We start from the raw sequence: 23,235 nt of genomic DNA, 5'->3' as shown, positions 1-23,235 counted from the left end.
TGCGTCATATTTATTAAGTGAGGGGTTGTCAAAGGAGGGTGTGTGTGCGTGTTTATTATATATATATATATATATATATATATATATATATATATATATATATATATATATATATAAACACGCACACACACCCTCCTTTGACAACCCCACACTTAATAAATATGACGCACTCCTGAGATCTATCTTTAGGAGGGCATTGAATCTGTCACTGGAAAATTAATGGGAATAAACAACTATTCCAGTGCGACTGGGAGGTACAGGAGTGCGCAAGGCAACGCAGGCAGCATTACCTGCATTTCTGTCTTTGTGTATGGCTTCCAGTAAAGGATATTGTCTCCGAACACTTGAGAGGTGCGGTAGGAGCTCACGACTCAAAGTTCGTGGAAGCATCCAAGCAGTGAGACAGCCTTTCAGACTCTTCACGCAGACCAGCTTCTCGTAGAGGGCACAAACAGTCCCACTGGGACAAACAGATTGTGGGAAAAATCGCTCACACAGTGCTCAACAACTCATCTGAATAGGACAAAGCTCATCTCATAGTGGTGAAGGCGTACTCAAGAGATTTTCTTTTAGCTGTTCCCAATTTCTCTCTGGCCATTCGGATTGGTGTAGCTGTTCGCTTAGACGTCCCCATACTTACCGAGCAAAGGCGCATTTGTGGCAAGGCGTCTGCTGATCAGTTTGGACTGCATTGTCTCGTCTGTCATGCATCAGTAGGGAAGTATGACAGACATGAGGAGGTCAGTAACATCAAGAGAAGTCTCGCCACAGCCCATTGCCCAGCTGAACGGGAACCTCAAGTACTGAGGGGCGGGGGGAAGTTGAAAGATAGCTCTAGGCCTTTCGTGGTGCAGTCAACACATCATCAGGTGCTGCTGACTGCAACACGAAAGGCCTAGAGTTATCTTTTTTATCTTTCAACTCCCGCCATGGTTATTTTGCATAGCTTGTTCACGATTTTTTACACACACACACACACACACACACACACACACTTTTATATATTTATATATATATATATATATATATATATATATATATATATATATATATATATATATATATATATATATATATATATATATATATATGCAATAAGATCACAGTAAACAGGTGATTTCAGAATATGCAAAACAACCACTCTGAAAGAATAGAGAAATTCCAAGCGCTTTCTTGACTACTCACATTATCAAGGAACTATGAAAGTAAAGCATCCAAGGAAGGTATATAAGGGGTCTGGCCAACACCTCACTATCAGATCCCATAACGGTTAAACACCTGACGCGCGCCGGCCCAACTGGACAGGTCCTTTGCACAACCCACCAACAAACTATTCTACCCAAGAAAACTTTTAAAATTGTTATCTGTCCAGTGTATTATTAAATTCTTCCCAAATTCTATTAATTATAAATGGATCTAATTTATATAAACCAAAGGAAATATTCATATTATTGTCAAAACTGCTTTTTATGAAACAAGATTCAATTATATTCCTGTCGACCATGGACTTGATTGATACTACTTTCTCAACTTTTTGAAAATCAATTGGATGGTTAAAATCTCTTACATGAATAAATAGATGCTCTATTTATTCATGTAAGAGATTTTAACCATCCAATTGATTTTCAAAAAGTTGAGAAAATAGTATCAAGCAAGTCCATGGTCGACAGGAATATAATTGAATCTTGTTTCATAAAAAGCAGTTTTGACAATAATATGAATATTTCCTTTGGTTTATATAAATTAGATACATTTATAATTAATAGAATTTGGGAAGAATTTAATAATACACTGGACAAATAATAATTTTAAAAAATTTCTTGGGTAGAATAGTTTGTTGGTGGGTTGTGCAAAGGACCTGTCCAGTTGGGCCGGCGCGCGTCAGGTGTTTAACCGTTGTGGGATCTGATACTGAGGTGTTGGCCAGACCCCTTATATACATTCCTTGGATGTTTTACTTTCATAGATCCTTGATAATGTGAGTAGTCACGAAAGCGCTGGGAATTTCTCTATTCTTTCAGAGTGGTTGTTTTGCATATATATATATATATATATATATATATATATATATATATATATATATATATATATATATATATATATATAATAGAAGACTTTTTTTATGGTTGATCACGAATTTATTAAGTATTGGTAATTTCCTGTCAGGAAAGGAAGGTTCACAAAAGTTATGATGCAAAATATATTGCCCGGTAGTAAAGTTTGTTATGGTTGCAGACATCATTTAAAAGCTACTAACATTGCAATAAAACTAATATGGTCGGTAGGAAAGTCGTAAAGGCAAAGTTCCTGCACAAAGAAACCTGTTGTATGCTATACAATTCACGGGCAAAAAGATGTTATATCAGATTGTTTCAAACCTCAGCCCTGTCTTAAGTTTACTACCCTCTTTCCTCCTCTCCAAACTCCAGGATGCAACTCACAGTAGGCGACTAACAGAGGCTGCAGGTGTAAGGCAGAACTGAAATAATTACATGATTTAAGTCTATCAGTTATAATTACCTGAACAAAAAATAAATAACAATTAGTTATTTAATTGTAGTAAATTATTTTCTTAAATTCAAATTTTCTAGAGTGGAAATCTATGCTCATTGTTCCAAATAAAAGCAAGCATTTTGTTACATAATTGTAAGTACGTGAACAACGTCCAAGAATACCATTAATTACATTTTCAGAATCAAACAGATTTAGAACATGTGCATAATATTTGTTAGGCTAACTCAGCTTAAGATCCAGCAAAGATTACGAATAGCTTAATCAGCTTAGACTCGCATAACGTATTTTACTGTGTTAGTTTAATAATATTTTTTTCATTACCACAATATAAATAATGAAACTGCATAAAATTAGAAGAATTATTGCAATGAATGATTGCAGAAAGCTGCAAATGAGTTATCTCAAGTGTAAAATAATGAAAATAATATTGATTGTGATGTAGCACAATAACTTGCATAAGTTACAAACATTTTGACATATTACAATTCATTAAGATATAATTATGGAAGATATTTATAAATTTCTTGGTTGTACTAAATCAAATCCGCACTACTGGGAGTGCAAAGAAAATTTCCTGCTCTGCTAAATACTTTCTCTTGCAGTATTGAAGTGAAGCCCATCATTCTGTTGCTTGTTCGTCAGGAGGAGCATCTTTGGAGAAGAATCACTCTAATAAGCCGTGGGATCTACGTCTAATGGAGCACAATCCTCTTATCTGGAGTATACCTGGAGGGTGATTCTCGTGGCCCGGTCCATGACCAGATATTGCGGTGGATCAGGCCCTAATCAACCAGGCTATTACTGCCGGCCGCACGCAAAACTTGTTTTAGTTCTTCATTGGGTGATTTCTCTATCTCCAGCTGAAGAGAGCACGAGGTGGAGCCTCTTAGGAGGATTTGACCTAGACACGGTTGATTCATCTTTTCTGACCATTTCACATCATGTTCTCTCATTCTCAGATTCGCTTGCAACATGGATTCTCATCTCTTGAAGCGTCTTTGTTCGTCTTCTGATAAAAGCAAATCCAACTTGAAGCGAAGATCAGAAACTACAGCTATGTAACTCTTCTCAAAAAGTTAATTAGTCTCCGTTTTACTGTTTCATGCAATTCTTTCATCAAAGTTTTACAGTAGGACAGGTCAGACTCCAGTAACTACTGCATGGAGTCCTATAGATCAAGAATCACTGTTCCAGTTGTTGAGATGGCGACCATTTTCTCTCCTTCCATTTGTTATATTGCCTCTTGAAATGAATTAAGACCTGTCACAACCTCCATTGTTGCTACGATCTCCATTAAAGATAATTTCTTGTTTTCTTCCTACCACTCGGCAAATCTTCAGCATTGTTCTCGTGTTAAGATTTACAAAAAGGACTTTATCATCTTTAATTATGGATCCCATCTTGTTACATTTGTAGACGGAAATCAATACAATTATCTTAGATGAATGGTGCAGCAGAAGTTGATCTTCGGATTTAATTTACAAGAGAAGTTTTTTGGATTGCTGAAGATAGAAAAAAGTTATTAACCTCTGGATTAGTGAGAGCATTTTTTATTCAAAGTTGCTGAGTGTCAGCAAAGCAGCTTATACATTCTGACAAGAATTTGAGAACATTTTCACTGTTCATTTCCTCCTCGATGACATCTGCCTTTTGCGATCCTGATATTTTACATCTTCAGGATCAGCGACGTGAATCCCACGGAGAGACATATCAAAAGTCTTATTGATAAGGCATTGTCTACTGCAACTTTCTTCATTTTATCTCGTGAATATTTGATAACTTAAGGGCACTACGTCTTTCTTCAAATATATCACAGAAATAACACCTAACTTCAGTTCCCATTTTTTTTTTTTTTTGTAAAATGAATGTTGCCCAAGGAATGACATTTTGAGAATGGTCCAAAGATCTAATGTTAGATAAACTCGGCTGAGATCTTGGAATTCTTTCCTTGCAGCCTCCATCTTGCCTGTACTGAAGAAATATATTTCTAAGTCTTGACAATACAGGAATTATAAATCTCGGTACATCTTCCAGAAGATGATCCCGGAAAGTATAACTCTCTTCAGAGTTCAGTGACAGCTGAATTTCGCTTAAACTTCACTAGCTTCTCTGTTTTACTCTTGAAATATGACAACATAGATGATTACTTGTGTACCGCTGTCACTTCCAGTAGCTCTGTCATTTCCTTCTGTGCATCTTCTTGCTTCTCTTTTAAATACTCAGCACGCTTCTTTTCATTACAACATTTTAAGTTTGTGATGCGGTTTGACGTCGCCTTCACAGAAGCCTTTATCTTCTTTCCGCAGCTCCTGCATTCAGCTACATTACTCTCACTACCTGACTCTTCTTGCCAGAGACTAAAATACTTCAGAAGGTGCTGTCATAAACATACTACCACCAAAGTTTCCATTCTTGTTACCTTAAATACAATGTTACTCCAAGTTCCAACCGGCAATAAACAAAGACGCTACGATATGAATTTAGAAGCAAACGTTTCTTAACAGCACAGTCCAGGTGACTAGGAAAAGACTCACGAAATCATAATGACACGATTGCAAACAAACCATACCCCGGCTGGGATTGAACCTGCGGTCAGAGAGTCTCAAAACTCCAGCCCGTCGTGTTAGCCACTAGACCAGCTAGCCACAATAAGATTCGTCCAACTAGGTATATTTCTACACCATAGGAAGGTTAGCACAGGCACCACTGTGACCACAAATGCAAGTTTTTACAGACGAATCTCCAGCTAGCGTGGCCGTGACGAACTCTAGCTCAAGTCCCTTCACTGCCGTCAACATGACTCACGAAATCGTAATGACACGAGTGCAAACAAACCATACCCCGGCTGGGATTGAACCCGCGGTCAGAGAGTCTCAAAACTCCAGCCCGTCGCGTTAGCCACTAGACCAGCTAGCCACAATAAGATTCGTCCAACTAGGTATATTTCTACACCAACTGGGTATATTTCTGGATTTGTGGCCACAGTGGTGCCTGTGCTAACCTTCCTATGGTGTAGAAATATACCTAGTTGGACGACTCTTATTGTGGCTAGCTGGTCTAGTGGCTAACGCGACGGGCTGGAGTTTTGAGACTCTCTGACCGCGGGTTCAATCCCAGCCGGGGTATGGTTTGACTGGGAAAACATTACTGGTCTTCCTCAGGAATCAAGCTGTGTTGTTAAGCAATATCACTCATACAACAGTATTGAAAAAGCGTAATATTAACGATGTAATTACACCATTTTCATTGCCCTCTTTCACTCTCCTTCCTTGCCCTTTGCTTTCACGAAACTGAATAAAATATTAAAAAATAACTTAGAGCCAGCTAAATTTTAAAACTCACCAACACGATATCCCTTTTACCAAAATTATGAAATGTAAAAAGAAATGGTTTCTCCTCATTTATTTTATAACTCATACAAACACGTTATTAAGTCAGAATTGTTCATGAAATCTATAAACTCTTCCATTCACAAATTCATAATCAGTGGCTTCCTGTTTTAAGAAACAGTGTTCTTAACGTCCCTCTCCGCTTTCAAAACATTACTCACTTAAATCATACAAAAATTCACATAAAATCAGTATAATTTGCCTTTTTTTTCACGAAATGCGTCCATTCGTCAAATGTGTGACTGAGGGAGGAGCCCAGTCACACACAACCCACATAAATGTCACTCTCGGCAGCACAAGTACTGGACGTGACCCAAACAACGAGAACCGCATCAGTGGGTGTAGTTACGTACCATTTGACATTTACCTTCTTTCATTTTGTCATAATCTCGTTATAGTTCCTTAGATTTATAATGTAATTTAAGAAAGTATAAGCCTGACGACAGGCAATTGCAATTACTTTTTAAACTAAAAGTTCAATTACAGATACTAAAACACGTAGTTAATTACTGTGCATTCAGCTTCAATTACAATTAAAATTATTCCAAGCCTGGTAATCAATCCCGGGTCGTTTCGTATGTTAGCTGGACGACGCTCTACTGAGCTCCTTGTCACCTATATAATCAAATTATCGTGATATGCCAGCTTTCAGTCAGGTTGCGGAAGAACATTGATTCCCCTTTTTAAGTGAGCTTCATATTTTTTTTAAGTACACTGAATCTAACTTCAGAACAAATTCACATAAACGTTTATTCTCCGCCCGGGGAATGAGCTTTCAGGCAACGGTATTAGGCACTGAGTAATTCAGTAATGATTTTCTCCTTTTGATCTACGTAAATGCGTTGTTGTGAGCGAAATAGTTTCAAGTGAAGGAAAATGACGAGATAAATGGCGAGGAAAGTGTTAAACCTTAGTTGAAGCTCAACGAGCTAGTCAAAGTGCATATTTTATTTAGTGCTGAGCCCGAGTGAGTCATCTAAGAGTGGTGAAGGCTCGATTCTCAGTCTGCTAATCACGGACCTGACTATGATCAGCCAGGTTGCATTGCAATAATGCCATGCAGTACTGATATGTACGTAGCTCGATTGCTAGCACATTCGGCTCACACAGTGAGGTCCGTGGATCGATCCCGGGTACGGGTGGAAGCATTAGGACGTGTTTCCTTAAGATGCCTGCTGCCCATGTTCACTTAGCAGTAAAATAGGTAACTGTGTGTTAGGCGACTAGTGCGAGTCGCATCCCGGGGACAAAAATGACCTAATTTGCCCGAAATGCTCTGCATAACAAGGGGCTTTCTGTGTAGTACATGTACTTTCAGAAATAAAGATTATTATTATTATTATTATTATTATTATTATTATTATTATTATTATTATTATGAGTATGATACATGTGCTGTGTAGCCCAAAGTCTGGGTATTTCGTGGTTTATCCCAGATTAACGGAAAATAACGAATGTTCTCGACTGTGCTGTTCATCGTCAGAGATGCGTACAAGGAAGACACTTCTGAGTTACACACACACACACACACACACACACACACACACACACACACACACACACACACACACACACACACCACACACACCACACACACACACACCACACACACACCACACACACACACACACACACACACACACACACACACACACACACACACACACACACACACACACACACACACAGTAAACCTGCCTTCAACCCTTCCTCATCTAGCTCCGGGTAAAAGAGCCAATGGTTATTATCCAGGGGCTACAAATCATCATGCCTGGCGTTACATCGTAAGAGCGAATATAGTATACAAAACACCAAAAAATTACCAAAGGTCACCAACGGTCACCAACAGTCAGCAATGGTACACACATTGTTTATTTGACTGGAAAATGGAGACAAAACTAAAGAATATAGAAAATAAATACTAACACAGAGCAAATGGATACACTGAGAGAACACACAAGGACATTAAAAGAACAAATACAAAAATCGACAGAAGAGATAAGAACAAATAGGAAACATATACAGAGATCGAACAAATATAAACAGAGGAACAGACACAGAGAGAGAAAACACAATGACACAGAAAACATAAAACCACATTAGAAAAATTACAAGTGCATTGAGATAACAGATAAATACACAGAAAGAGAACAGGAAAAATAACAGATAAAAGCACAGATATTGCAGATAAATGCACAAATAGAGAACGCTGAAAAGAATACTTGGAGAACAGATAGTACACTGGAAGAACAAAACGGAATATTTACGGAAAAAATATGCACACTGAGAGAACGAACAAATACACTGAAGAAACAGAAGAACAAGACGAACAAATATTCACATGGAAATGAATAATAAATGGAAAAAATTAGAGAAATAAATTTAACGTGAAATGAATAATAAACAATAGAAATCATGTAAATAAAGAAACAGAGATGAAAATCTGATGTGGCATCTGTTGCGATGAAGTCTGCAGCAGCAGCTGTTGTATGCAGCAGCATCTGTTGTGTTAAAGTCTGCAGCAGCAGCTGTTGTATGCAACAGTATCTGTTGTGTTGAAGTCTGCAGCAGCGGCTGTTGTATTGTATGCAGCAGTATCTGTTGTGTTAAAGTCTGCAGCAGCAGCTGTTGTATGCAGCAGTATCTGTTGTGTTGAAGTCTGCAGCAGCGGCTGTTGTATTGTATGCAGCAGTATCTGTTGTGTTAAAGTCTGCAGCAGCAGCTGTTGTATGCAGCAGTATCTGTTGTGTTGAAGTCTGCAGCAGCAGTATCTGTTGTGTTAAAGTATGCAGCAGCAGCTGTTGTGCTGAAGACAAAAGCGAGGTTTTTTTGAGAGGAATCAAAAGATTAACAGCTCTCTATATAATTTGAGCGGGATTATGTTCCATAAAACACATTACAAGTTTTATCGCGGCCAGAATCCCTCCTCACTGCTTTTTCTGATTTTTTTTTTCTTGCCTTTAAAAATTGCGATTTTGGCTTAAATAGCAACGCTCTTCTTGCCGAATAAAGCAAGCAAAAATTTGTGTGTGTGCAATAATTTCGCAAAAATCATTCTGAACCTAAAGAAAAAAAAATTCAATGTGTTTGTGTTTATCGTAAGATATAAAATATACTTAGTTGGATTAGGCTAAATTAAATTGCGCTTCTTACAATAAGATTAGATAAGTTTTTTAAGGTTCTTTTGGTACAAAATTATTAATTTTTACATCAACGCAAATGAAAGAAAATGATCTTTAAACGTATAGGAGAAAATTTTAGAAAGGACTTAATTTTAAATGAATTCTTGATAAATGACCAATTTTATCTATCTATATTATATATATATATATATATATATATATATATATATATATATATATATATATATATATATATATATTATAAAACGCCATTATTAATTATGACTTGAGCACAAAGAGGATCTAGATACCACAGGCTAATGTGATAATGGTGTCGTTACCAGCCAAAAGCAGTCATCAGGTGGAGAGATATTACAGGAAACTGGTTATAATGCAACGAGGGGAAATTGCAGATATTTGATCAGTTGCAACATTAATGAACACGCTCTTTGTGTAAACTCGCAACCAACATCCGCTTGTACAATAAATTCCATAACAAGATTTACTGTATTAAAATAAAAAACGTGTAAAAAAATGTTCTTTATTTGGCAGACTGCGCTAGACAATTCCTACAGGCCATTGGAAAAAATAAAAGACATTCATTTAATAGTTTAATCAATGAATAGCGGTGTTGGTGATGGAACAACAAACTAACAAATAATACAGATCAAAGTTTTATTTAAAGCTCCGTTTCATTTCAGAATTTTGTTTTATTAAATTTCCGTTAAGTTCAGTTCTGTGTGGAACACCTTTTTTTTTTTTTAATAAAATGGTTGCTGCAGAGGCTCGTGTAAATAATAATAGGTCGCTGGTGAAAATAACTTGTTCCTAAAAAAAAACATACAGCGTCAACAGGGAGGTGGTACCAGTACATCACACGCTCAGTAATTGAAATGAATGTACCGCGTTGTTTCATGCTCGCGTCAACAAACTATTTGTCGTTAATTATATAAAGAGACAGAGGCTATTTCTCTGCGTTGAAATGATGATATTACGGGTGTTGGAAGTGTGGTTGATGGTGGTTCAGGAGAGAGAGATAGAAATACATAGAAAATAATGGAGGTAGAAAGGTGGCCATAAAGTTTTTATCTCGATGTTCCTGTAGGTACCAAATTAAAGTTCATATTTTATAAAATCCCTTTTTAAGTAAACCATCTCTAGGAACCTTGATCCATTTTTTTTTTGGAGGAAGTAACTATGTTTTGATAATGAGAGAGGTCAAAGAAAAATGCACAGCCTGGTTCAAGCTGACAGAAAGATGACAGTAACTCAAATAACCATGCGTTACAACGGAGGTATGCAGAAGAGCATCTCTGAACGCTCAACATGCCGAACCTTGAAGAGGATAGGCTGCAGCAGCTCTAGAATTTCTTTTACAAAAATCAGTAAGCCTTTATATTCATTAACTGTCATAGGTACTAAGATTAATAATTAATAAAGTTTACTTCTGAAAGTACTAATAACTAACATAGTGGGTCTTATAATACTATTTTTCTTATGCACTTTAGGGAAACCATATAACATACCGGTTATCTATCCTAATGTTAATAGACGATAATAAATTGACTTGCCCAACTGCATTTTCAGATTTCAACTTTCTTAAAATTTAAATGGCCAGGAATTGAACTCGAGGCAAACTGTGTGTTAGTCCGGCTGTCTACCACTGTACTGTGATGGCCATTATAAGTTTTGCAATACGGTTAACTACAAAAATCGTTTAATTATAGAACCAGACAAGGGTATCTGCAGACATCACTTGACATAGAGAGTAAGTAACGTAGTTTGTCCTACATATTTCTTACCCATTCCTCTTAACAATCCATGCATCGTACATATTGCCCTCACCTCTCTCCCATCCCCACAAACAAACTCACATAGCTATTTTCTACAGGTCACATGGTATTAATTACACCAAATCTTCTCTCCCATCCCAATTCACCAAAAAAAAAAAATTATGATTTTCTTGGTCCTGTGTGAGAAGCATTTCCAGCTCCTACTCCGCTTGTCTCTGGCTTGCAAACCAGTAACTACTACTACAAAATTCTGTGGACTTTAAGGCACTGAAAGTGGGATTAGAATGCAAATGGAAGTCCTGAATGTATTTCACAAGACGAGTGAACTTGCGGAGAGAAGTCTTATAGTGGAATTTTGTTCGGTAAGAGAGAGAGCAGTATTCAGGATTTTTTTTAATTCACATTTGTAAATTACCTTCAAAGAAAAAGGGGAGAAATAAGAAACTATGTGGGTGAATATGCAAGTTGAAATCAAGTGAGAAAAATGGAAATATATTAAAGTGTTGATAAGAAAATATTCATCAAGGCCACAATAATGACCATAAGAAGGCACAGATAAGCGTAAATCTCAAGCAGAGCTCAAGAAACTCTCAATAGGTTCTGAGTATTTTAAGTCGCAGATAAAATCATTAAGTTAAAAAAATAACAAAACCAATGTTGGCAGTAGCTGTTCTCGCCTCAATCGTAACGTCAACAATGTCGTAGAGTTAGTGTGCTTGCCAAACATGACTCGCATATTGATGTTTGTCCTCTATATTGCTGCTTGTTCTCTATATTGTTGTTTGTCAGCACAATCAGTGCTTGCAGGCACTTTTCCTGGAGCTCCTGTGTCTCACCTTGCACTGTTTCCTTGTGTGACAGGCTTTGTGAATCGCTGTGTATTGATGTTGCTGTAATCAGTGCTTGCAATGAGCTTTCCTCCGACGCTGGTTGCTCACTCAGCAAACATCACGGTGTGTGTGGGACGCCAGTTACTAGAATTAACACGGGTCTTGTCAAGCCGACGTCACCACCAACTCTTGTTGACCGATATTACCCGCTTCCAACAGCAAACACCCAAGTGCAATGGCATATTCCCGACAAAGACTGCATAACAAGCTTTTATTTTGACAACGCTTCATTCTATGTAGGACTTATAAAACTCTACGAAGAGCGATACTTTAGCCCTAAAAAGCTTGTTCTTTAACTTGCTTCTTTGTCTTCGTGTAAATCCTTTTTGTGAAATAAGACTTGCATATTTTTATTCAAACTAAGACTAAATAAATACACATACACACGAATATAAGAATAGCCTTCAGAAATGTGAATAATGAGGCATTCAGAGCTAAGTATACACCACACTCCAGACCAGCCATGGAGTACGCAACGCCAGCATGGAACCAGCATCATATTAATCCATCATATTAATCATATTAATACAAGGCTTGTCCTAAAGCCACGATGGCAGGACTGAAAAGACACGGAATGAGACTTAAGAGTATGCATCACTAGAAACCAAAGGAGATATGTACGATACTAAGACAGTTAAATCAGATAAACAGAGTATATATGATGGAAGGAGAGACAACGCGGGTCATAACTGGAAGAAAGAATTCCTTCAATGTTAGGAAAGGGAGGTAATGGAAAGTAACTCAATACATGGAATCAAACAGTAGACAGTAGACCAGGAGAATACTATATAAGACAAATTATTTAATTCAAGTGCAGCAATAAAGAGAATAAATAAGTAAATATAAGAGAGAGAGAGAAAGAAATGGGGGAGAGAAAAACGGAAGAAGGGGAGCAGAAGAAGAAAAGAACAGACATCCAAAGTGGGACCAAGAAAAGCTCTCAGAATCTTCTCGGAGATTCTACTTTTCAAGTAACTGAGACGACAGCCCAGGTGAAGTGTACTGGTGCACACGACTCGCTTCAGCCCAGGTGAAGTGTGCTGGCTGGTGCTTCAGCCCAGGTGAAGTGTGCTGGCTGGTGCTTCAACCCAGGTGAAGTGTGCTGGTGCTTCAGCCCAGGTGAAGTGTGCTGGTGTTTCAGCCCAGGTGAAGTGTGCTGGTGCTTCAGCCCAGGTGAAGTGTGTTGGTGCACTCGAGTCGCCTCAACCTTGCATTATTGCTCCCAGGTCAAGCACAAAATACAGGTCAACACACGGAGGCTCTCACCAACAACACGTGCATTTTAACGGCGGCGCTTAGTGTTTGCTCAGTGTAAGAGAGTGAGAGAGAAAGTTAATAAAACTTTCCCAGGAGAGGTGCTAGGAGCATTGTCCCAGGAGAGGTGCTAGGATCATTGTCCCAGGAGAGGTGCTAAGATCGTTGTCCCAGGAGAGGTGCTAAGATCGTTGTCCCAGGAGAGGTGCTAAGATCGTTGTCCCAGGAGAAGTGCTAGGATCATTGTCCCAGAAGAGGTGCTAGAATCATTGTCCCAGGAGAGGTGCTAGGATAATTGTCCCAGGAGAGATGCTAAGATCGTTGTCCCAGGAGAGGTGCTAGGATCATTGTCCCAGGAGAGGTGCTAGGATCATTCTCCCAGGAGAGATGCTAGGATCATTGTCCCAGGGGAGGTGCTAGGATCATTGTCCCAGGAGAGGTGCTAGAATCATTGTCCCAGGAGAGGTACTAGGATCGTTGTTCCAGGAGAGGTACTAGGATCAGTCTCCCAGGAGAGGTGCTAGGATTATTGTGCCAGTAGAGGTGCTAGGATCATTCTCCCAGCAGAGGTGCTAGGATCATTCTCCCAGCAGAGGTGCTAGGATCATTGTTCCAGCAGAGGTGCTAGGATCTTTCTTCCAGTAGAGATGAGAAGAATGATTTTCCCAGAAAGAAGTGCCAGGAAAATTCTCCCGGAATAGGTGTCAGGAAAATTCTCCCGGAATAGGTGTCAGGAAAATTCTCCCGGAATAGGTGTCAGGAAAATTCTCCCGGAATAGGTGTCAGGAAAATTCTCCCGGAATAGGTGTCAGAAAAATTCTCCCGGAATAGGTGCCAGGAAAATTCTCCCGAAATAGGTGCCAGGAAAACTTTTCCTCGAGACGCCATGTTGTTCATATTTAAAAAGAGGGAATAATTAAATGATAATATGGCAGGTAAAAATCGTAATATAGCTCAACACTGAATCTAAAATAGAGCAAATACTTCAGGATGGTGATGGGCTCTTGATCCAAGAAACTGAATCTACTCTCCTCTTCCTCGAATCAAACTTCTCTCCCATTGCCCAAGGGCTGTTGGCCCCTACGAATTTAGGGCTTCACCATGTTAATATTGACTGCTTCCTAGTGTGGATACAGCAGTGTACTGCAGAGTGGATACAGCAGTGTGCTGCAGAGTGGATACAGCAGTGTACTGCAGAGTGGATACAGCAGTGTACTGCAGAGTGGATACAGCAGTGTACTGCAGAGTGGATACAGCAGTGTACTGCAGAGTGGATACAGCAGTGTACTGCAGAGTGGATACAGCAGTGTACTGCAGAGTGGATACAGCAGTGTGCTGCAGAGTGGATACAGCAGTGTACTGCAGAGTGGATACAGCAGTGTGCTGCAGAGTGGATACAGCAGTGTGCTGCAGAGTGGATACAGCAGTGTGCTGCAGAGTGGATACAGCAGTGTACTGCAGAGTGGATACAGCAGTGTGCTGCAGAGTGGATACAGCAGTGTACTGCAGAGTGGATACAGCAGTGTACTGCAGAGTGGATACAGCAGTGTACTGCAGAGTGGATACAGCAGTGTACTGCAGAGTGGATACAGCAGTGTGCTGCAGAGTGGATACAGCAGTGTACTGCAGAGTGGATACAGCAGTGTGCTGCAGAGTGGATACAGCAGTGTGCTGCAGAGTGGATACAGCAGTGTGCTGCAGAGTGGATACAGCAGTGTACTGCAGAGTGGATACAGCAGTGTGCTGCAGAGTGGATACAGCAGTGTGCTGCAGAGTGGATACAGCAGTGTACTGCAGAGTGGATACAGCAGTGTGCTGCAGAGTGGATACAGCAGTGTGCTGCAGAGTGGATACAGCAGTGTGCTGCAGAGTGGATACAGCAGTGTGCTGCAGAGTGGATACAGCAGTGTGCTGCAGAGTGGATACAGCAGTGTGCTGCAGAGTGGATACAGCAGTGTGCTGCAGAGTGGATACAGCAGTGTGCTGCAGAGTGGATACAGCAGTGTGCTGCAGAGTGGATACAGCAGTGTGCTGCAGAGTGGATACAGCAGTGTGCTGCAGAGTGGATACAGCAGTGTGCTGCAGAGTGGATACAGCAGTGTGCTGCAGAGTGGATACAGCAGTGCGCTGCAGAGTGGATACAGCAGTGTGCTGCAGAGTGGATACAGCAGTGTGCTGCAGAGTGGATACAGCAGTGTGCTGCAGAGTGGATACAGCAGTGTGCTGCAGAGTGGATACAGCAGTGTGCTGCAGAGTGGATACAGCAGTGTGCTGCAGAGTGGATACAGCAGTTTGCTGCAGAGTGGATACAGCAGTGTGCTGCAGAGTGGATACAGCAGTGTGCTGCAGAGTGGATACAGCAGTGTGCTGCAGAGTGGATACAGCAGTGTGCTGCAGAGTGGATACAGCAGTGTACTGCATTGTGGATACAGCAGTGTACTGCATTGTGGATACAACAGTGTACTTCAGTGTGAATACAGCAGTGTACTGCATTGTGGATACAGCAGTGTACTTCAGTGTGAATACAGCAGTGTACTGCAGTCTGGATACTGTATGCACCACAATCTCATAAGGCTCAGCAACTCACGAGATACATTTCACTGCCAGCCTGTGTGCTGTCATGTGTCTCACCATCAGGATGATTTTTTTTTTCTGGGGAACTAAATTCCGAGATCTCTGAGGTGCTGAGTGGATGTCGCTTCTTACTGCCTCATCCACCTGATTGCTCTACTTCCTCTCATCTTCACCTCTTTCTCTTCTAATATACACCTTTTTCTCCTCTTGTCTCCTCTTTCTCCTCTCATCTCCATTTTTTCCTATTTTTAATCTCCATCTTTATATTATTTTTTCTTTTCTATGCATATATTTCTCCTCTTACCTCCGTCTTTATCGTCTTTGTTTCCAACTCTTTCTCCTCTTTTCTCCATCTCATTTTATTTTATTGTTGTCTTTCTCATTTTATTGTTCGCTTTCTCCTCTCTTCGTATTATTTACTCTTTTTTCCCATCATCTTTTCCTTCTCTCTTTTCTTTACCTCCTCCTGCTCCGTTTGTTGTATTTTACTGCCTTTCATTATCCTACAAAACATCTTATTCCGTTCCCTTTCTTCGTTTACATTCTTTCTCTCCCCTTGTATCTTCCTCTTGTTCTCCAGCTCCCTGCTTCTCTCTCCCCCTCTCTCTTCACTATCTCCCTGCTTCTCTTCTAGGTCTCAGTCTTGCACTACTTCTTTCCTGTCTGAATAAAGTCTGATAATGTATATTATATACATTTTGCAGTTGAGATCGCTGGTGAGGGACTTGTGATCTAAGCAACTGGTCGACCTGTGCTTCAAGGACTTGGATAGTCTCTCAATGCCTTCAAATCCCCTGTATCAACTTTAAGGTTTAATAAAAAGTAGCAATAATAATTAATAATAATAGTAATAATAAAGATAACAATATACGTGATGGTGTTAGGAGCGAGTAGAGGCAAATGGCTTTTATGGTTTGACGTGCTGTTGGAGTGTGAGCAAAGTAACATTTATAAAGGGATTCAGGTAAACTAGTTAGCTGGACTTGAGTCCTGGAGGTGGGAAGTACAGTGTTTGTACTCTGAAGGAGGGATGTTAATGTTGCAGTTTCTGAACTGTAGTATCGGCGCGCCTCTGGCAAGACGGTGATTTAGTGAATAATGATGAAAGTGTTCTTTCTTTTTCGGGTCACCCTACCTCGATGGCAAAGGGCTGATATTTAATAATAATAATAATAATAATAATAATAATAATAATAATAATAATAATAATAATAATAATAATAATCTAATAATGGTGATAAAATTTCACATAAAAATCAGAAACAATTTTAAACTGCTCTGAGAAGTCGAAATAAGTGTATAAGAGAATAAATTTTACACATGTGCAAACTGAAACAATTAGAATTTGTATTAAGAATGAGGCAGAAAGATGTGTGTGTGTTGTAAGGTCGACTGCGATCAGTGTGTCTCAGTTCAAAAAGGCATTAGTGCCAGTGAACGGAAATTGGTTCTAGTCTATATTTCCCTTGGGTCTTACGTGATTACCTTCCATTCTAAAGAGGATGTGTAGCCCTTTTGTGTTTAACGCTTTCCCTTAGTGATTAAGGAAGAGGGAGTCACTCTGTATCAGGAATGTATATGGTCTTGTTGTATTGTTAATAATATCGGTTTTCCGTGTGTGATTGTATGGAATTTCCTGTATACATGGCACTGTTCACTATGTGGCACAGAAACCACTCTCTTGAAACTCACTTAGCTTTCTGTACCTCAATTTTCCTGGCTACCCACAACTTTCCTTACACTTCTTTTCCTCTCTACTCACAATCTTTTGTGCTTTATCCTTCATCAGTCCTCCTCCCTATTCTTACCATCCTTCTTTTGATCTAAGCAAAAAATGTTTTTCCGTGAATATTTTAGTTCGTTGGTATGGGTGTATATCCTTGTGTTTGTATACATTAATACACACACACACACATACACACACACACACACACACACACACACACACACACACACACACACACACACACACACACACACACACACACACACACACACCATCTTCACATAGATAATAACCAAACTTTAAGTGAATCGTTCCTCGTCGCCAGAAAAGTTTAAGAGAAGCTTTTAGCTTGATTGTTCTTCCTGAGTCTTGACTCACTGCCAACTTTATCAGGCAAAGTTGAAGGTTTTTATTCAGGAAGAAGACTAAGGTTGGAAGTTGTCACCAGGTGCTGCTGAAGTGTCATGTGTCAGTGGAAGTCATCACCATGTGCTGCTGAAGTGTCATGTGTCAGTGGAAGTCACCACGTGCTGCTGAAGTGTCATGTGTCATGTGTCAGTGGAAGTTGTCACCAGGTGCTGCTGAAGTGTCATGTGTCACTGGAAGTTGTCACCAGATGCTGCTGGAGTGTTATGTGTCAGTGGAAGTTGTCACCAGGTGCTGCTGAAGTGTCATGTGTCAGTGGAAGTCACCAGGTGCTGCTGAAGTGTCATGTGTCAGTGGAAGTTGTCACCAGGTGCTGCTGAAGTGTCATGTGTCAGTGGAAGTCATCACCAGGTGCTGCTGAAGTGTCATGTGTCAATGGAAGTTGTCACCAGGTGCTGCTGAAGTGTCATGTGTCAGTGGAAGTCACCACGTGCTGCTGAAGTGTCATGTGTCAGTGGAAGTCGTCACCAGGTGCTGCTGAAGTGTTGTGTGTCAGTGGAAGTTGTCACCAGGTGCTGCTGAAGTGTCATGTGTCAGTGGAAGTCGCCATGTGCTGCTGAAGTGTTGTGTTTCAGTGGAAGTTGTCACCAGGTGCTGCTGAAGTGTCATGTGTCAGTGGAAGTTGTCACCAGGTGCTGCTGAAATGTCATGTGTCAGTGGAAGTTGTCACCAGGTGCTGCTGAAGTGTCATGTGTCACTGGAAGTTGTCACCAGATGCTGCTGGAGTGTTATGTGTCAGTGGAAGTTGTCACCAGGTGCTGCTGAAGTGTCATGTGTCAGTGGAAGTTGTCACCAGGTGCTGCTGAAGTGTCATGTGTCAGTGGAAGTCATCACCAGGTGCTGCTGAAGTGTCATGTGTCAATGGAAGTTGTCACCAGGTGCTGCTGAAGTGTCATGTGTCAGTGGAAGTCACCACGTGCTGCTGAAGTGTCATGTGTCAGTGGAAGTCGTCACCAGGTGCTGCTGAAGTGTTGTGTGTCAGTGGAAGTTGTCACCAGGTGCTGCTGAAGTGTCATGTGTCAGTGGAAGTCGCCATGTGCTGCTGAAGTGTTGTGTTTCAGTGGAAGTTGTCACCAGGTGCTGCTGAAGTGTCATGTGTCAGTGGAAGTTGTCACCAGGTGCTGCTGAAATGTCATGTGTCAGTGGAAGTTGTCACCAGGTGCTGCTGAAGTGTCATGTGTCACTGGAAGTTGTCACCAGATGCTGCTGGAGTGTTATGTGTCAGTGGAAGTTGTCACCAGGTGCTGCTGAAGTGTCATGTGTCAGTGGAAGTCACCAGGTGCTGCTGAAGTGTCATGTGTCAGTGGAAGTTGTCACCAGGTGCTGCTGAAGTGTCATGTGTCAGTGGAAGTTGTCACCAGGTGCTGCTGAAGTGTCATGTGTCAAAGTTGTCACCAGGTGCTGCTGAAGTGTCATGTGTCAGTGGAAGTCGTCACCACGTGCTGCTGAAGTGTCATGTGTCAGTGGAAGTTGTCACCAGGTGCTGCTGAAGTGTCATGTGTCAGTGGAAGTCACCACGTGCTGCTGAAGTGTCATGTGTCAGTGGAAGTTGTCACCAGGTGCTGCTGAAGTGTCATGTGTCAGTGGAAGTTGTCACCAGGTGCTGCTGAAGTGCCATGTGTCAGTGGAAGTCGTCACCATGTGCTGCTGAAGTGTCATGTGTCAGTGGAAGTCACCATTTGCTGCTGAAGTGTCATGTGTCAGTGGAAGTCGTCACCAGGTGCTGCTGAAGTGTCATGTGTCAGTGGAAGTTGTCACCAGGTGCTGCTGAAGTGTCATGTGTCAATGGAAGTCGTCACCAGGTGCTGCTGAAGTGTCATGTCAGTGGAAGTCGTCACCAGATGCTGCAGAAGTGTCATGTGTCAGTGGAAGTTGTCACCAGGAGCTGCTGAAGTGTCATGTGTCAGTGGAAGTCGTCACCATGTGCTGCTGAAGTGCCATGTGTCAGTGGAAGTCACCAGGTGATGCTGAAGTGTCATGTGTCAGTGGACGTTGTCACCAGGTGCTGCTGAAATGTCACGTGTCAGTGGAAGTCGTCACCATGTGCTGCTGAAGTGTCATGTGTCAGTGGAAGTTGTCACCAGGTGCTGCTGAAGTGTCATGTGTCAGTGGAAGTCGTCACCAGGTGCTGCTGAAGTGTTGTGTGTCAGTGGAAGTCGTCACCAGGTGCTGCTGAAGTGTCATGTGTCAGTGGAAGTTGTCACCAGGTGCTGCTGAAGTGCCATGTGTCAGTGGAAGTCGTCACCATGTGCTGCTGAAGTGTCATGTGTCAGTGGAAGTTGTCACCAGATGCTGGAGTGTCATGTGTCAGTGGAAGTTGTCACCAGGTGCTGCTGAAGTGTCATGTGTCAGTGGAAGCTGTCACCAGGTGCTGCTGAAGTGTCATGTGTCAGTGGAAGTCACCAGGTGCTGCTGAAGTGTCATGTGTCAGTGGAAGTCACCAGGTGCTGCTGAAGTGTCATGTGTCAGTGGAAGTCACCAGGTGCTGCTGAAGTGTCATGTGTCAGTGGAAGTTGTCACCAGGTGCTGCTGAAGTGTCATGTGTCAGTGGAAGTTGTCACCAGGTGCTGCAGAAGTGTCATGTGTCAGTGGAAGTTGTCACCAGGTGCTGCTGAAGTGTCATGTGTCAGTGGAAGTCGTCACCATGTGCTGCTGAAGTGTCATGTGTCAGTGGAAGTCGTCACCAGGTGCTGCTGAAGTGTCATGTGTCAGTGAAAGTCGTTACCAGGTGCTGCTGAAGTGTAATGTCAGTGGAAGTTGTCACCATGTGCTGCTGAAGTGTCATGTGTCAGTGGAAGTTGTCACCAGGTGCTGCTGAAGTGTCATGTGTCAGTGGAAGTCGTTACCAGGTGCTGCTGAAGTGTTGTGTGTCAGTGGAAGTTGTCACCACGTGCTGCTGAAGTGTCATGTGTCAGTGGAAGTTGTCACCAGGTGCTGCTGAAGTGTCATGTGTCATTGGAAGTTTTCACCAGGTGCTGCTGAAGTGTCATGTGCCAGTGGAAGTCGTCACCACGTGCTGCTGAAGTGTCATGTGTCAGTGGAAGTCGTCACCATGTGCTGCTGATGTGTCATGTGTCAGTGGAAGTCGTAACCATGTGCTGCTCAAGTGTCATGTGTTAGTGGAAGTCCTCACCAGGTGCTGAAGTGTCATGTGTCAGTGGAAGTCGTCACCAGGTGCTGAAGGTTCATGTGTCAGTGCAAGTCGTCACCATGTGCTGCTGAAATGTCATGTGTCAGTGGAAGTCGTCACCAGGTGCTGCTCAAGTGTCATGTCAGTCGAAGTCGTCACCAGGTGCTGAAGTATCATGTGTCAGTGGAAGTCGTCACCATGTGCTGCTGAAGTGTCATGTGTCAGTGGAAGTCGTCACCATGTGCTGCTGAAATGTCATGTGTCAGTGGAAGTCGTCACCATGTGCTACTGAAATGTCATGTGTCAGTGGAAGTCGTCACCAGGTGCTGCTGAAATGTCATGTGTCAGTGGAAGTCGTCACCATGTGCTGCTGAAATGTCATGTGTCAGTGCAAGTCGTCACCATGTGCTGCTGAAATGTCATGTGTCAGTGGAAGTCGTCACCAGGTGCTGCTGAAATGTCATGTGTCAGTGGAATTGTACACTGACAAGTATGATAAATGAGACACTTGTGCAACATTTGGGTATCTTTATTCTGGGAACGTTTCGCCAGTGGCTTCTTCCAGAATAGAGATACCGAAATGTTGCACACGTCTCATTTATCAACCTCTGTCGGTTTTCTATACCATTTATTCACCGACAAATATGTTAAAACACAGTATATGTTATTGCACTGTACTGAGAAAACGTTTCACCCACCAACTTGAAGCTTCTCTTGGGCGAAACGTCTTCTCAATCAGATGGCATAAACCGCATAGCCTTATTAACAAGGTAATTTTTTTTTTCACTGTGTTTAATTAAGCATCGCATAAGAATCTTAAACATAAATTTTGCGAGAATATGTGAGTGGAGGAGCACTAAAGGAGGTCTACTGAAATATGTTAGGATAAACTGGAGAATCGCAGGTCTACTGGCACATGCTAGGCTAGGCAAGAACACTGCAACATGTCTACTGGACTATGCAAGGCCAGAGAGGAGCACTGCAATAGGTCTACTGGACCATGCTAGGCTATGATGGAGCACTGCTAGGCAGGCCCTTGCTAGGCAGGTCCAATTTATGACTGAACCAAGAGTTCACAAGCCCATGAAAAGTGACCCTGAAGACCATCAGAAGGAACCAACGAGACCATCAGAAACGACATACAAATCCACCAGAGGAGACCAGAAAAATCCACCAGTGAGAACCCATAAATTTCCGTAGATAGTGTTCTCATGTCGGGACGCGATTCACACTGGAAAATATAAATATCTAAAATTTCCTAGTACAGCGGCGAGTGAATCTCAGTGTGTCTTCACCCATTGTTGTCCGGGCCACTTTTAAAGGCTGAAGAAAATGGCTAGGCTTTATGTCATATGTTGGTAACCATTGTCTTGCGGTTTTGTTCTATAGATTTCAAGAAAAGACTCGGGGTGTGCTAAGTAAGCTTTTGTTGTGGGTCCTTTTCTTTTCCTCTGTGTAGAGCTCCATCTACTCAGTTGACACTGTTCTCTCTGTATGGCTTACTCAGTCATATACTTATGATTGAATCACGTTTTTCAGGGAATATTTTTTTTTAAATATATTGAAGTCCTGATGTTATGACTGGTGTCCCGCAGCTCGGTTGGCGGTGCATTCTGCTCACTCAGTGTCTGAAGTTCGATCCCCGGTATAGGTGAAAACATTGAGTGTTTCCTTAAATTTGCTGTCCCTATTCATCTAGCAGCAAGTAGGCACCTGGGTGTTATTTGACTGGTGTGGGTCGCATGCTGGGATGGGGGGGGGGGGGTAGTATACCGTAGATAGAGCTGGGGTTTGAAATAAGCTGAGGTAGGATACAGCTCTTAGCCTGTAAAACTGATTTGTGTAAAAAAGAGTTCAGGTGTTCACCTTGCTAACACAAGAGTGCGCTCAGTGTTCAATGGTCTTCGACCCACAGGTGTTGAACATCATTGTCAGGTGTTCAGCTGTCGTCGACTCGCAGCTGTTGAGACCACAACTCACATGGAAAGTGCTGAGTCGACGGTCACCTCCTCCAATATACTGGCAGGAAAGGAAACTCCAGGAAAATTGGATGGTCAGAGAAGAGTTTTCCAGAGTGATGGATGAGGGAGCACTGAGGGGAATGTGCTTACCTGCAGGGTATGTGCCAGGAAGGGCAGGGCAAGGCCCGGAAAGATTAGGGCAGAGAGGAGCAAGGCAAGGCCTTGGTCAGAGAGGGCTAGGGATAGAACAGGGTCAGGGAGGGCTAAGGAAAGACAAAGCCAGAAAGTTTTAGTCGAGGAAAGATCAAGACTGGGTCTTGGCTAGGGAAGACTAGTCAAAACAACACCAGGACAGGAAAGACTGGGTAGGAGCGAATAAGGGAAGGGTCTGGTTCAAGGATAACAGGGAAAGAGAATACCTGGATAGCGTCTACCTGATTTGATGAGGTGCAAGGG

The sequence above is a fragment of the Cherax quadricarinatus genome, chromosome 41 (genome assembly GCF_038502225.1).
Source record: "Cherax quadricarinatus isolate ZL_2023a chromosome 41, ASM3850222v1, whole genome shotgun sequence".
Taxonomy (NCBI): Eukaryota; Metazoa; Arthropoda; class Malacostraca; order Decapoda; family Parastacidae; genus Cherax; species Cherax quadricarinatus.
Note: the sequence above shows the minus strand (reverse complement) of the source record.